General features: G+C 41.0%; 1 protein-coding gene across 4 annotated transcripts in view; it reads right to left on the bottom strand.

Moving 5' to 3' along the window:
• RARB (retinoic acid receptor beta) overlaps window positions 1-15,354 on the bottom strand; it is a 510,890-nt gene that overhangs the window by 154,541 nt on the left and 340,995 nt on the right. The window lies entirely within an intron of this gene.

A 15,354-nucleotide genomic window follows, 5' to 3' on the forward strand; every position in this document is an offset into this window, starting at 1 on the left:
ATATGGTCTCTGTCACAGCGATTCAACTCTGCCACTGTAGGAAGAAAGCAGCGCTAGACAAGACATAAATGAACAGGCGTGGCATGTTCCAATAAAACATTATTTATAAAAACATACTACAAGCCAGATTTGGCTTAGTTTCCTGACCCCTGCTTTAAGATAAAGGAAATTAAAACTATCCCTTCTTATAGTAACTGTACTTGTTACTATAAAATCCGTGCTTTTCTTTGCTTCCAGGGTAAAGATAGAGTATGACAGCCATATGTCACAGAGATGTGGGAAGTATTTTAAGGATGCTAACACTATAGTGCATATAGTATTTATATGCACTATAAATGTGTAAGGTCTGCACATTTCCTTCAAAACTAACCTCATGTACACATTTTTATTAGTTAGGGAGGTCAATATGTCTATCATAAATACATTTTAAAATTCCTTCCTACATATTCTGTCTATTGGGATTATTTATCGTGCCTTGTTCCCTGGCCCAGAGCCAAGCAGAATATGGGAGTTTTAATACCTTTAATCCATTACATGGATTTTTTTTTTAGAGCTCCATAAGACAAAATAAAATGCACTCTCATGGTCATATATGCAATAGACCTAATATAATATACCACTTAATATTTCATGTCCCATTTTATATTTCAGTTGTGATGGTTTCCAGCTTTTTCAATGTGCAAAATGACATATTTTTCAGCCATCTTTTGCTCCAATTTTTTTTTGTTTTTTTTTTTTTTGTTTAGAGACCGGACAAATCATAAACAATAAATCTCACTGTGGACTCTCAGGGGTGACTATTGTTGCTCCCCGATATTCTGAAGAGGTACTTGAAATGACTGTCCTCTGACATATGCCACCCAGTCCACTGCGATGTGAACTGGTCATGCTTATTTTCAATTAGGCCGTGTTGCCTTGCATTGACAGAGGTATACATTTATTTTTACAGCTATTTGTATGGTAAGCGGCCTCCACAGATGGCCTGCTCAATGAACCACACCTCCAGGAATCCATGCCAATGTATAAGGCCCTTCCTCTTGAATCTGAGCTGCTACTGTGATTTCTGTCCGACTGACAGAATGTAGCAAGAGTAATGCTGTGTGACACATGAGGCTAGATCATAAGAAGCCTCGCAGCTTCCATCTGGGTTTCCAGGAATGCTTATTCTAGGGGAAGCCATATACAGAGCCCTGTGACCACCATGCCATAAGGAAGACCACATCACGGGAGGAGGCCACAGGGAGAGAAAGATGCTTATGGGGGTTTCTACCCATTCCAGCAATTTCAACTGGGGAGCTGGACACATTGACAAGCCTTCTTGAACATCCAGCCAGCTCAAACCCAGAGATGAGTCCAGCCCTGGTCACTTCCGAATGCAGCCATGCGAAAGAGCCCAAGTGAGACAGAACCTTGAAAGTTAATCAATTGTATTTTAAGCCACTTAAGTATTGAGTTGGTCTGTTACATAGCAATAAGTTAATTAACTCTATAATTATTAATTAAAGATAATTTTGGCAGAGTCATAAAGAACCTGCAGAAAGGGCTCACTTCAACTCTTAGATTCTTTAGACAATAACTTGACATCTCATGTACTGTGCGCTTTGCATGCATCCCTGTCAGGTACAAGAGCAACGGAATAATTCCATCTAAAAAAATTATTAAGAAATTCTGCATGAAAAGGAGTAGGATAATTGCTCAGCTATAAATTCCAGGACAGTAATGACTAAAATATCATAGAATAAGGCTATTAATTTTTTTTTCAAAAGTTGACTGTAATGCAGTGGGTCCTTTTTTTTTCTCAAACTGCTTATAAAACTCATTCATATCCACCTGAGCCCACATGTGAACACCACCTGCCTCTCACCTGCACACACCCTCTTTTATTTTGAGATGCAGATGTCTGCTTATAGGGTCGTTGTATTTTTATTTGTTCCTCCAGGGGACAGATTGAATTCTTCTCCCCACACTGGACATTGTGGTTCAAAATAATAGCAAAAGACCTGCAGGTAATGGGCTATAATACTCACTTGATACCCACTAAAGGAGGGTTTAGAACACTTGCTCTCCGTTACCTTTCGTGAAACATCTGTTTCATATGAGCCAGTTAAAAGTGCATACATCTGTAAATAATAAGCCTGTGTGTGCACATAATTTAATGAATTAGGACATAAAAAGGAATTGAACAGTAGGGGCACAGCAATTAGAGTAACTGCCCATTTTGTTAAAAATGTATTGTTTCCAGCTTTCACTTGGAAACCCTCCTATTATTCTGTGGGTTCTGAGGCTTCCAACTTTCTTATTCCCCCTCCCCACAAAGCAAATAGGAGTTTACTTTGCATAGCTGGCAGAGGGAAGGCAACCCACATTATGCAAAGCTAGGATGGGAGCTTCCAACTGTTTGCTCCTACTTGGGAGACCTGAATTTGGTCCCAGAACCGGCCTGTGCCTGGGAACTCTCATCTGTAAGAAACAAAAGAGCGGTAACAGGGCCCTCCCCAGGTGACATAATTCATTTTGTGCACTTGGCAGAGATAATATGCACTTAATAAATAATTACGATGATGGTAGTTTTGCAGTCTCATGAAAATCAATCACAGCTTGAAGTCATTTGGGGCCCAGGTGGGTGGAATAGACCTTGCTCAAATTTTCTCTTGATTTTTGATTTGGTCTTATTTCTCTTTACCTTCTTGACATCATTTCCTAGGATAGACAATAAAAAAATGGGGAGGAGAGGAATGACCATGTCCTGGGTAACAGAAAATCCATTCCCAGGATCTGAAAACAAGTGCCAGAAGTCCAAGAAAACATCCCATGCCCGTTCAGGCCAGCTTTTCAGCTAACACATGGACTAAGGCTCATCCTAACAGCCAACTTGTACTTCCCAAGTTTTGACAGCTCTCTGCAAGTTTACTTCGGGTCTTCTAAGAGACCCCAAAATATACACATAAATCAGAAACCACTTGAGATGTTCTGAATTTTATGTTCGTTACTACTGAACTCTTCTCAGCATATTTCCTGAGCACCTACTGTGTGCCGGGCACTGGGTTAGGAAGTAGAGTATGCCTACGTGAGCAGGAGAAGGTGCCTGTGGGAGAGACAGCATGGCATTCTCTAGAACACACAGTGAGCCTTCCCTAGAGTGTAACCTGTTCATCTCTGCCTCCCTGCAGTTGAAGATTTTCAAATGAGTTGAACATAGCTTGAAAATGTTGGAAGACACTGTGTGTTCATTTGAAAGCCAAGAGGGCACAGAGCACAGGAATAGAATTTGATGTTACCTGAGATATGATTGCTACAAGGAATATAATTGAAGTCCAGAGCACCGGGATTCTGGGAAAATCTTGGTTTAGCTCTATAGTTAGTCAATAAGTGCTGCTCTGCATTTGCCAGGCCCTAGGAAAACTAGTTCCACCCAGAAGGAAAACAAGTTAAACAATGACCCAAATCACCACCCTAATATTCTGTTTACATTCCACTCCCCCAATCTATTCACCATCTACATAAAGAGATAATTAGAGCTCCTTAATAGCAATAGGAAAGAAGAAGGGCTAAAGGAAAATTGAGAAGGAACAAATACTGGGAAAGTATTAATAGTATGGAGAGCTGCACTGTTCAATACAATAGTCACCAGCCACATGCAACTACTGAAACCTTAATAGATTAAAATGAAATAAAAAATTCAGTTCCTCAGACATATTAGCCACATTTCCAGTGCCACACAGGGCGAGCAGCTACTATATTGAACAATGCAGAATTATAGATCATTTCTATCGCTGTAGGAAATTCTATCGGACAGCACCGATAACTAGTATACCAAGTGGTGGTGTGCTTGAACATATCTATTGACTTAACCATAATCCATTCAGTACTGACCAGGTACTAAGTATTAAGCTAGGACTGGAAAACAGAAAGACACAATACCTGACCTCAAAAATGTGCCAGCTTAGAAAGGGAATACAACTGATAATACAAAACAGAAAAAAACACAAGCACAAAAAAGGAGAAACGGGTAGACACACAAGAGTAGCTAGGTGTTCCCTGTAAAATTTTTCAGCTTTTCTGAAAATATTTCAAAAATACTTTCTGAATAAAATATGGGGGGAACATCTATTTACTGAGTACTACAGGGTCTTTATATACATTTTTATTTAAGTCTATGGTAAGCTTTCAGGGTAAGTAGCCTGGATCCATTTTACAGATGGAAAAATGAGGGAACCTGGAGTTCTAGCTCCCATAGCAGATGCACTGCATAAAGAATGTCCAGCTCCACTGCATCACACATGAGCACAGGGACACAGGACAGCGCTGTATTCCTATAACACAGGGCAGCATTTCCAGATTTAGATCCACTTCCATTCAGAACCTACTATATGATCCCTTGATCTCTCTCTCTTTTTTTTAAGATTTTATTTATTCATGAGAGACACAGAGAGAGACAGAGGCAGAGACACAGGCAGAGGGAGAAGCAGGCTCCATGAAGGGACTTGATCCTGGGACTCCAGGATTACACCCTGGGCCGAAGGCAGGCACTGAACCACTGAGCCACTCAGGGATCCCCAAGAACCTACTATGATCTCTAGTAAGTCACCTCATTGCATCCGTCTGTCTCTATTTCCTCAACATAAATAATTCAACAATAGTTTCCAAACAACCGAACAAACAAAACCCCAGGTAGAACATGGCATATAAAAATCCAAAACACAGAGCACTATAATGCATTTCAAATGTACCTGAAATCACTGAAATAAGAGCATTATGGGAGAGGCTAATAATCGTACTTATTTATGTAAATTTCATTAAGCAGTAATAGTTTTGTGAGGTTTGGGACCCTCTACAGAAAACACATACTTAGGGGAACCCTGGGTGGTTCAGCGGTTTGGCACCTGCCTTCAGCCCACTCCAGCTGTGATCCTGGAGTCCCGGGATTGAGTCCTGTGTTGGGCTTCCTGCATGGAGTCTGCTTGTCCCTCTGCCTGCGTGTCTCTCTCTTTCTCTTTCTCTGTGTGTGTGTGTGTCTCTCTCTCATGAATAAATAAATAAAACCTTAAAAAAAAAAAGAAAAAGAAAAAGAAAACACATACTTGGGGCACCTGGTGGCTCAGTGGTTGAGTGTCTGCCTTTGGCTCAGGTTGTGATCCCAGGGTTCTGGGATGGAGCTCACATCAGATTCCCCACAGGGAACCTGCTCCTCTCTCTGCCTATGTCTCTGCCTCTTTTTCTGTGTCTTTCATGAATAAATAAAATCTTTAAGAAAAAACATCCTTAAGACAGATGGCAAATCCCAAAATGGCGATATAACTTCATCATCTCCTAGGAAGCTTTCTTGCCCGCCCTTTCCTTTCAAGTGATGGAAGTGTACAACGGTGATGCTTCAGGCGGAGGTATCACCAGTAGGATTGCCAGTAGCCATCCCTACAGGAGGGTAACCAATGAACCGGAATAACACAAGAAACCTTACTCCTCATCTCTCACCTTCCTGTGACTCCTCCATAAATACAAGACTCATCCTGCCCCAATGCCTACGAGCTGTGGAGGGATAAGAACCATGTGGACTTGAGCCAGACAGGATGGAAAACAGGACAAAAGAGGAGAAAATGGCCTCACACTTTCTTCCACAACATAAAAGCCTGTGGCTTCTGTTGGAGGAATAATGTCAGAGGGACCTAGGTGAGTTACAGTTCCTTGACTTCTCTCTTTTTCACATTTCCCCCCAAACCAAAACACGCCATGGTCTTTTCTCCGCATGATGAGGGCCTAAGAAATTTTTCCAGGAATTCTTCACGCAGCTGACAGAGATGAGATTTAAACTGGAAGTGAGGACCTCCACACGGAGGATGGAGGCAAGACCTTCCCGGGGTTGACAGTGCAACTCCCTGTCCCTGTGCCTTCGGCCACACTCCTCTCCTTGTCTGAGTGACAACTGCCTCCCCTATACAATGAGGAGAACTGCACCTTCCACATCGGATTGTTTGCGAGGATCAACTGATGACAACGTTCCCAGAGTTGTGAGAGTAGAATTTTGTGAAATACATAACCAGACAATAGCCAAACAATAACAAACCACAGCCCACCATACTGCTTCAATTTAGCCTCTACTGCCAGAAGACAATCATTCCTTTCCTAGAGAAGGTGTGCCTCTTCGAGAAGACGGTTGTTATGGTGGACTAAGGATGTATGCACTTTCTTTGTCAATCTGCATTCAGAGGCGGATTTTTGGGGGATCTGGGCTGGCCCCGGGGCACCTTACCCAGCAGAATACTGTGCAAGTGACTTGTGCCAGCTCTGCATCCAGCCCCTCGGAGGACTGGGAGCTTCCGTTTCCTCCTTGCCTCTCAGAATACTGCTGCCATGCTGTGAGAAGCGCCGGTCACATGCAGCTACTCCAGTTGACAGCCCCAGCTGAGCTCTCTGCCAACGAGCAACATCGTCGACTGCCAGCCATGGGAGTGAGCCTTCCGGGACTTGCCGCCGTGCAGCCTCAGCTGACATCATGTGGAGCAGAAGACCTGCCCAGCTGAGCCCAGTCCATCCACAGACTAATGAGATCGTAAATTGTTAGGCCACTAACTTTGGGGGGTGGATGGTTACATAGCAAGAAGTCATAGAAACAATCGTAGAGAAGGAGGTGATTTGTTAAAAAGCTAAGCTAAGGGCAGCCCCAGTGGCCCAGCGATTTAGTACCGCCTTCAGCCGGGGGGTGTGATCCTGGAGACCCGGATTGAGTCCCACGTCAGGCTCCCTGCATGGAGCCTGCTTCTCCCTCTGCCTGTGTCTCTGCCTCTCTCTTTCTCTGTGTGTCTCTCATGAATAAATAAATAAAATCTTTAAAAAACTTTTTTAAAAATTAAAGAAAGCTAAGCTAATGAGACGTACCCCCAAAGAACATTATTTAACAAACACACTAAAAATATCCACACAAGAGTCTTCATGAAGCAAGTTCAGAAGGTATACACTTACTCTACTGCTCAAGTGAATTTTAAAACACTGCTACGTATGCCACATTTAGAAATTACCTATGAGGCCTACACACAGGAAAACCTCTGCTTGCTCCTGTGACAAAAATGTTTCACCCGCCTGATCCCTCACCTGATGCACCAGCTGCAGTTACAGGAGTTTTGAGTTCTTTCCATAATCAAAGTCATGTGCCAAGTCCCGAGGAGATACTTGTGTCTGTGTTATAAGGGGGCTGTGTCACGGTGACTTGTGTACACAATTTCTCCCACACTTTACGAGTCCAGAGAGAGCCAGAACCGGGTAGGAATCATCTTGGTGTTTGCCCATAGAACAGAACATAACAGAGTGCCTGGAACATGGCCAACCCAAGAGGTGTTTGCTGAGTAACAATGCAAGATCTAATCCATCGCTGAGCAATAAAATGGACTACACCCCTGATGCACCTTTGGGTGAAGTTGCGTTGTAACAGTGCTCACATGTAAAAAAGCAATCATTTGTTCTAAATCTGGGGGTTTGGTTCAATGGATGCCACTGAATCAGGGCCAGGGCTACCCAAACAGCAACCAGTGGGAAGAACTGTCACCTAGTTTATGAGCCACAGACAGAGGAACCATTTCACTGGGGACAAGAGATACCAACTGAAACAGCATGTTTGCTATTAGCAAAGACACATGAGCTACAGGTGTCACGCTGGAATCAGAGCAGAAAGTCTGTCTCCTCGGTGGCTTCCATATGCTTTCTGGGCGAGAACAGAATCCTCCTTTACAGGATCTCTGATCTTTCTGCAAATCCTGCAATGTAGACATTATTATGCCCATTTCACAGCTGCAGAAATTAATCCTGTGTCAAGTCAGGCTATTCCCAACATCTCAGACCAGCAGGCAGTGGCAGGGCACACGGGTGGAGAGATGCATGGGAGGGCAGTCAACACGAGTGGGCACACAGAGGAGAAGTGGTAAAACTCTGAGAGAATGGCAACTTTTCACAGCCCCTGGTCTGGGGGCAAGAAAATCATTCTTTGCCAGAGAGCTCTAGAGGGACAGGTAATAGGATAACCTTTGTCAGAATATAGGCAACTTCTGTCCACTGTAAGCCCAACATGGGTTTCTGGAAACTTGCCCAAGTAGCAGAGAGATGCCCTGTTCTACTGCATCCTCCAACTTTCTTTGCAAATCCAAACCTGTTCATCCTATCTCTAATTCCTATTGTTCCCTCTGATAAGCAGGGCCCCAGTGAACAATTAAAGCTTTCAATAAATAATCTCTAAGCACATTCATTTGATTGACTGTTATTTGATACAGCAGTTAGTTTCAATGGGGCAGTTAATATTGATCACATAAAGTACTCCAGACAAACATGAAACAGTTCCAGAACTCCATGGATTATTACCCTTTATCTGCCAGTCATCTGGGTTACTTGTAATGGTCACGGAATTTAAAATCAATAATAACAATTAGTGTTCTGTACACCAAAACGGATGAATCATGTGAAATGGGTTTTCATATAAAATCAAAGGTAAGGCAGCCTGCAACATGGAAAAAAGGCTCTGAATTTCCAGCACACATTTGGCAAAGTACCTTTCAGGCAAGTCTTCCTAACAGGCGGCAAGAGAGACAGAAAGGTATTTAGGAGAAGATGTGGCCATAAAAACGCATGTGAAACCCCTGACAGTCTTAACCCAAAAGGATAAAGCATAAAAGATAAAAAGTGATCAAAGTGAGTGCTAACAAACGTAGTAAAATTAATGGGACTGGCAATTTGCTTCCTCTAAGATGCGCTTCTAGCTACCTTTTTCCGCTTCTGATTCATAGGCATTAATTGTGATTTTTTTGTAATAAAATGGCAACAACAGTATTTTAACTCCATGGCACCACTACTGTAATGTCTGGATAATTAAAATGCAAAGCAACAGAGAAATGTTTCATCATTAAACTGTAACCAGCGCACTATGTGAAATCATCCATTCCAAAGACTTGTTTTTCATCAATTATTTGTTATTTATCTGATGTAAATATAAGAAGGACTAATTAAAATGTATGCCTTTTTATACAGCTTCTTGTCATTAAAGCCAATGAAAGCATTCTGAGGACCATAATGAAATAATTATGTTTGCCTTTAAGAATTCTCTTCAATAACACATGGCAGTACTGAGCTAAATTAAAACATCAGGAACTAAATTTCGCTTGCCTCCATTTCCATTTTACTTAATTATACCCCCAAGCTTTCCAATAGACCAGACCCTAAAAAATCTTTTGAAGCTGAAACAGCCTTCAGATCATCAGCCTTTTTATAATTATGGACTTTGATAACAAGACATAGGTACTGTAGCCCCGAAAGCTTTAATATTTCTGAGAAGAGGCATTTATTAGGTGAGGTCTTCATTTGCTCTGGAAATTAGAGAAAAACCGAGATAAACGTCTGATCCAAATTTTCTACCAGTTAACAGACATACTCGTCTTATGGTCTCATCTGCATTACTTCTACCAGAGAGTATTTTGGAATCAGCAATTTGGTCTTTCCTGATGTGGTCAAATGCAATCTGTGGCAAACAGTAATTGGTCAATAATAACAAAAAAAACATTTCACCATATCTGGGTCAAATCAGGAGAGTCACCCTTTATTCCACACTCAAACTTGAAAACAACAACAACAGAGCAATCTTTGAGAAAAGAGTAGAGTCTGGAGAACCTGTGAACTTGGGAAAAAAAAAAAAAAAAAAATAGGCTCTTTCATTCGAGATTCCCCTCCGGACCTCAAATCACAGATACTCGCGAAGGCAAAAATAATCTGTGTTTAAGAGAAAAGACAGGAGAAAGGAGAGCAAAAACTGCTGGACGCTGTCAGGGCTGGTGGCAGATGAAATGGTTTTAGCAGCGCTGTCATATGATGCGGATGGGGGTGGGAACTTGGTACTTGGGAAAGTAAATAGGAGTCCCAGGGACTGACTGACAAGGTGAATTCCCTCCCATTTTGTTATACAGAGAGTTGGCGGGGCTCAGGGATGATGGGATTTGGTGAGTGCTGGATAGACCGGCTCAAGACACATCAGAGGAAAACTGTGGACAGCTGGAAAACAAATACCTATTCTAGGACAACGTAAAATTGCAATTATATTCTCAGAATCTGCTTTTAGAGAAATCACTCCCTTCCACCCCAGTGATTCTTTGTTCTATTTAGAGGAATCTCCTTTGGGGAATAGGGACATGGTCACCCACCATCACTCCTGTGGAAAGTAGCTTTCTTCATGCCCCCCCCCAACCCCCACCCCCAGCTGGTTCAGTTCAGCAGCAGCGGGGGGAGGCCTGGAGACTCCTGGAATCCATGGGCCCTGACTAGAGGAAATGCTTGGCCAGCCTGGGTCGCCTGGCTGACGTCAGTTCCTGTTATCCTCGCCTTATCGTACAGGGGACCAAGAGTCTTATCTTACTGAATGGCCCCCTTTCAGCTCCCCACCCTGCAAGTCCAAAGAAAAAGCAAGTCAGCAGTTCCATTGCCTGTTTGAATTCTCATCTAAGAAGCTCTGAAAGCTCAAGATAAATAATAAAGCTCAAGATAAATGATACCTGCAGACTCACCCTTACTACTTCCCAGGTGGAGAGAACTTGGGCAACTTTTTTTTTATTATTCATTTAAAGGGGTTTAGGGGTGTGGGGTGAGGCGGGAATCATAACTTCTTAACGATGAGGTAAGGAAGCCAGAAAGGAAAAAAGAATTCAGGGCAACATATTGACTGATGAGGTTGTGTTATTAGATCTTACAGATGGGGAAGGTTATCTCATCTCCTATTTAACAAGAGGTACTTAGGCCAAGCCACTTACAGACAGGATACTGATAAATCTGGAACCTGAGTTAACTCTGCTCTCCTCTCCCCATCACCACCCATTTCAACTTTTTAAAAGAAGCTGGCCGAGAACTGATACAGATTTGTTCCTAGTGATTCCATTTAATAAGTCGACCCCTCCCCCACTCCCAATACACACATGTGCTGGAATCAGAACCACAGCCATAATACTTAAATCCATTTTGCAAGGGGTGCTATTTACAGATCTACAGTTTGCCACAAAAGGAATTCGTGTTCAGAAGAATGACCCAGAAGCACAAGGCAGTGTTCAGTCATAATGGAAAAATTAAACTGCGAGCGCTCTAGCTATATTGACCATAGAATCCAAACAAAGACTTTCTGTGCCACTCCTGGGTTCAAGGGGCAGCCTCAGAAATGTCGTAATATTGAAATATCTGGCGTATTTCCATGATTTATGTGGGAATTGTGGCAGTATATCTGGAAGTGGGTTATTCTAGAAAACCAGAGATGTACGATTGCCCTAACTACCCTATAATTTGAAAGGCAAGATTCTACATTAATATCTTTTGGAAAGGTTTTTAGCCAAGATTTTTCTGATTAACCTTCATCAAAAGCTCCCATTTCCAAAAGAATGTATTTAATTGACAGTTAACTGAATCTATAGTAGAACATTTAAAATATAAAAATGTCATTTAAAGATAAATTTATTAGCACTTACATGTAACTCAAACTCTGTAGAAGATTCTTTTTAAGATGTTCTAATATGAATACTGCGTTTATTGTTTAATAAGTCCTGTGTGACCTGAAGAGAGTTCTGTATTTTGCATCTCGGTTTCACATCTCTATTTTCCTCCTAGAGAGTAACTTTCTCATTTAAAAATTCCTAGCCTTTTGTAAAAAAAAAAAAAAAAAGAAAAGAAAAGAAAGAAACAAAAAAATCTGATTTTAAAGATTACAAATTCCTTGAGAGCAGAATTTACAATCTTAATCATTTCTCATGTATTCCGTTCAGAGATAGTTTATTGATGCTGGGAGAATGTACAAAGGAGAAAATGTATGATTTTCTTCTCTTTTCATCTCAGAGACTTAACATGTTGAAGATAAAATTACAAGCATCTGATATCCAGAAGAACGTTCTTTTACTTTTATGTTTTAAAGTTCATGACAGTACTGACTGGTTATATATGGTCAAAGCCAGGCTTCCAGAAATAAGAACAAAACTTCTGTTTCAGGTCAGTTATCAGAAACGGCAATTCTGATTATTTATTCAACCAACCTTATTAGATAAATGAATAAATGAATAAATAAATAAATAAATAAATAAATAAATAAATATTTTTAAAAGGCCTGTTTCAAACCAAAGGTTTTCGCGTTTGGGCTGGCGAATCGAACGCCAGCTGGAGCTTCCAGATCAATTCCATAGCCTAAGTTTAAGAAGACAGAGGTCTACTTCTCCTATCTTATTTTTTGGAATCCACACTCTATGGTGAGAAAATTTAAAACTTCTGCGTTGGTTTTTTTTTTTTTTTCTTTCCTTCTAGGTTGCTCATCAACTCTTCCCTACCCAAAGTACCAAGTTATCAGCGTAATGACAAAATTTTAGTATTTTTTTTCCTACAGGGGAGGAAAACTTTGTGAATCTTCTGCTTGTTTTCAAGTGACCCTATCTTGTGTTCGGGAGATGTAAGCAAAAGTTCCTTTTCTTTTTTCTTTCTGATGGTATTAGTTACCACTGTCATGTGGCTGAGAAGCAGAAAATTATGTCCTACTTTAGAAAAACAATTGAGCCTTTTCATCGAAATATTTATTCAAAACCCCATTCAATTCATACGGTGGCTGTCAGTCTTTATTTCAGTCTTTATTTCGTCTCTTTCAGAGAGTATCTTTGATTTTGCCACTTTGACCCCAATTTATATCTCACTAGGAGAGGATTTGGATACTGTGTAATACTTAAAATTCAGGTCCCAGGGCTTTGAGAAGGGGACTTTTCTTCCTTCCTTGATCACACATCACTGTTTGTTTTTAAAACAGATGATTTATCCTCTTTAAATGGGCAAAATACTATTTCAAAAAGAAAATATTTTTTCCTTTTTTCTTTTGATGGGCTGAGTATGGAGATGACGGGGAAGAGGGCCAAGAAGTTGTCACACTCAGGATTTCACCGAAAGCAACTATATTTAGACCACAAATATTAGGATTTATCCTATGCCCACTGAGCAATGAATGCTGAAAACATCTGGAGCAGCCCTAAAACCGAGATAATCCAGGAGGCATATGAATAGAAACTTTGTGACTATGATACCTTCCAGGGGCAGTCTGAAATCGTATTATTTATACCACATTCCCTTAGAGCCCGCTAATCCTGACTTCGAATTTTTATAACAAGCCATTTGCAGGCCCTACTCACTCCAACCGGTAGCTGGTTGGCATATCATTTATCTGTCGTTAAAATTTTAAAAAGAAAATAAAAAGAATATCCTGACCCCTTTCAAAGACCGCTTCTGATGTGTTTTTTCATTCAAAGGGTTTACTCCAATTACTACACATACACACACATACACACCACATGTCAAAAATAGAATCTCAAAGCAGAAAATACTTTTGGTAGGAATCAGTGCTATTTTTTTTTCTCCTTGCCCACTGTTTCCTCTGTGTGAAGAGCGCAAACAGATCTGCTTCTCGTCAAAACAGTCATTAAGTAAAATGGAAAAGGTTGTGGTTTTTATGTTCTTACTTATCCAAATGAAGCCCTAATATGCTTTCATTTCAAAAGTCCTTACTACCCATGCCACCCCGAACCAAACACCATGTGGCAGACATTTGTTAGAATTTTTATTTACGCTTAAAAACCTGAATCTCTTGAAGAACTAAACTGACCGTCATAAAGTGGTTGATGGAGGATAAAGTGCTCTGCAGGGGCATATGCAATTTTTACAATTTATTCATTTAACCCATAGCTGGGGGGTATGCGAGTGGAACTCTTGTGAAATTGACCACAATAAGCTCTAATTGCCCTGCTTACAAAAATAAGACACTGGAATTTCTGAAATCCCTTTGTCAAACGCCTTTATTTACTTTTTCTAATGCAAGTTTCTTTGATTAGCTGAACTTTGCTGTTATCAACACTTCTTGCTTATCGGCTGGCCCTAGGCGAATGACACATTCACCACTCGCTCTCCCTAGATAAGGCAAATCCCTTGTTTAACTTGTTCAAGAACAAACAAAGCTTTTCCCCCTACTCCTACAACTTAATAGGCATGTTTGGAGGGTTAATTACAAAAGGGAGAATGTCTACTTGTGAAGGCTCTGTTAGGTCTAATAGCTTTCCGCCAAGGGTCCCGAGCATTCCCCCCCCCCTTCATTAAAAATATGTTTCATAGAACTTTCTCTTATAAGAAAAACTTCTGGAGAGCCCCAGTTCCCTGAGATCCCGAGTGAAACTGTTCACACTCTTTTAACTGCTACGGAGAGGACAGGTCTGAAAGATCTGTTAGTGGATTATAAAAATTATTTTGTAACACTGAGTTTCTTTGAATTCTCCAGAAAGAAAACAGGCACAGCAGGAAAGAAAAGGCATTTGGGGAGCCGCTGAAGATGAAGACACTTTCTGAAAACTATATTCTTTTTGCCCTGGTTATGGCTCTACGAAATATTAAGTCAGACAGCCAGACTGTTGGCATCAAATGGTTATTGATTTTTCAGCTACAAACCTGTTGATTTCCTGGCCCAAGAAGCGAGTCTTTATTGCTAAGACAAAGTTTCAGAGAGAGCAATTTAAATCTGGTCACTGTCCACTCTCTTTCCCTTTTCTTCTCCCTCTTTACATAAGGCACCATGTTATTAGGAAAACTCAATTTCTTCCAGTTAAACTTTGACCTCTTTGAAAACAAAGATTTAAAATGTCATTTTCAGGCTAATGCTCCAATGAATTGTCAAATAAAGTACTAAAAACATTTTGATAGATAGCTGAGCCATTTATCTAAATCACTGTCAGGGCAGCGATGCATCCTGCAGGCTCCCACCACAGCCACCCGAAGGTGGGATTTTCTGGGGCTCCTGGTCATTTCTCAAGCCTTGCAGCCACACTACTGTTGACCAGATGCGTGCCTCGGCATCATGTCAGCATCAGATAACCAAATAGTCAATATTAAAAAAAAAAAAAACCGGGCTACTCCACTTATATTTCCTTTCCTTTAAGTGATGTCCAGGTTCGAGGATGAATTGCAAGATATGGAAATAATGGATGGCTCAGCCCAAGGGGTGTTCATTGCCAGTAGTTTTCTAGCAAAACAGCAACTTCTTAGAGCAACAAAGTGACTCGGAAAGGTGGCAGCAGGGTCAATGCTAAGAAATATTGCCTTTCCTTAGCAAGGAAAACATTGGAAGCAGCAGCTTTAACTGGTGGTTTATGAACTTCAGGAGCAGCAGCCACCCTAATTAGGCTAAATTCCTTGCAAGGACGATGTCATATTTTAATTACTTGGGACTGTTGAAACACACAAGGGGGGAATATATACAACTAGCAGCTAATCCAAAGAACAGCAAAGTTAAATTCCCCTCTGCATACATTTTAGTAAAAAACTGCACAATGTGTCAAA

The sequence above is a fragment of the Canis lupus genome, chromosome 23, assembly GCF_011100685.1.
Source record: "Canis lupus familiaris isolate Mischka breed German Shepherd chromosome 23, alternate assembly UU_Cfam_GSD_1.0, whole genome shotgun sequence".
Taxonomy (NCBI): domain Eukaryota; kingdom Metazoa; phylum Chordata; class Mammalia; order Carnivora; family Canidae; genus Canis; species Canis lupus.